Raw genomic sequence first — 1725 nt, forward strand, 5'->3', positions numbered from 1 at the left:
TAGGCATCAAACACAAATTTTTCACATGCATCCATGCATGTGAGCACCCATATATGTAAAATAAACATAATTAACAACACTTTTTATATTCTATAATTGTCACATTATGTTCCATAATATTCCTTCCTTCTTAAAGCTACTGAGGTTTGCATATATATATATATATATATATATATATATATATGTATGTATCTATATATTTAATGAAGTAAAAGCTCTATATGTGTTTAATTACAAACTTTTTTATTATTTTAATTATGATCTAATACTTTGTGTGTCACTAACTAACTGTATGACTAAAATCTATTTTTAAAATTCAATTCCCTTGTCAGTAAAGCATATATGAAAATCTATGTAATAAGGATTTAGGAAAAATTAAATTTGGTCATTGTAGCACATCTATGACAATGTCAGGTATTATACTGAGTATACTAGATGCTGAGATGCATAGAGGACAAGATACTCTTAGCACATAATTGGAAAGTCCATTTTTACTTATTATTTGATGATTTTTGCAGATATTCCATTTCAAGTTTAAAATTACACTGCTTAACCAATAGAAAGTTGTCATTTATTTTTAAATGTTGTTGCTTTCTCATTAATGTTTTCATAAATGTGTTCTAATCACTTTCCACACTTTTACCCACTGATAAATTTGATTCATGGATGTGCACTGTCTGTCTGTCATGCTTCATTATGAATTTAAACTCAGAGGCCTAAGAGGGAAATTGACTCATTAGGTTGAGCAGTAGGTGCATTAGGTGTGTTGACAAGTATATGAAAATCTCTGTGATACTTTATAATATTCCTTTTCCAGTTTCAAGAACCACAAATGTGTGCACCTTTGTATGGGTTCCTGATAAGAAAACACTTGATAAATATTCAGCTAGGTTGCCTGAATTCTCATAAGGTGTTCAACACTTCAATTGTTTCACATTGACCAAGTTCACACCATTACAAAGAACTAACACAGATAGTTATAAAGATTAAAGGCTTGTTTTGTTTCATGGTTTGCAAAGTTCTCTTTCAAGATCAGAGGAACACATTTGCTTTGGGCTTTATGTGAGGGCAGTACTTTATATTATTATTTGGATATTGTTGTAAACTAAATTGCTTTTGTATTTTATTTGGCAGCTAACTTTTGGTTTGTGTGATTTTGTTTTCATGGGGAAATACAACAGATGTGAGTTTTATGTGTGTGTGTTGAGTTTGTATCTTTGATTCCTTGTAAAGTCTTTGATGTAATGAATTACTTTTGTATGCATTCTTTATAATTTGCATTATGTGATGTTATCATGAAGTATACAAATAGTGATGATTTTTTATCTTTCTAAGACATGTATTTCCCTGAGTTTTGGTTCACTAATCACACTGAGTCAAGATATTCCATTATTTTGAATAGAAACAGCCTTTCTTTTGAACTTAGGAAGACATATTTCACTCTTTAAGCACAAAGCATGATGTTAGCTGTAGAAATTTGTTGCACATGCACCCTTTGTTAGGGAGCTCCTTTTAATTAGAAGTTTTTTTTATCATCATGGAATGACATTGTATTTATAAGAAACATATATGAATCACTATATTTGTGTGCTACAATAATAGGCATTTTAGTATTTGCCTCAGGAACAGCACAGGTATAGAAGGGGATTTATTAGATTGGCTTACTTGATTTGGAATCAACAATGTTTGTTGGAGTCTGAAAATATGGTTCCTGTACAGTCCACA

The sequence above is a fragment of the Phodopus roborovskii genome, unplaced genomic scaffold, assembly GCF_943737965.1.
Source record: "Phodopus roborovskii unplaced genomic scaffold, PHOROB, whole genome shotgun sequence".
NCBI classification, from domain to species: domain Eukaryota; kingdom Metazoa; phylum Chordata; class Mammalia; order Rodentia; family Cricetidae; genus Phodopus; species Phodopus roborovskii.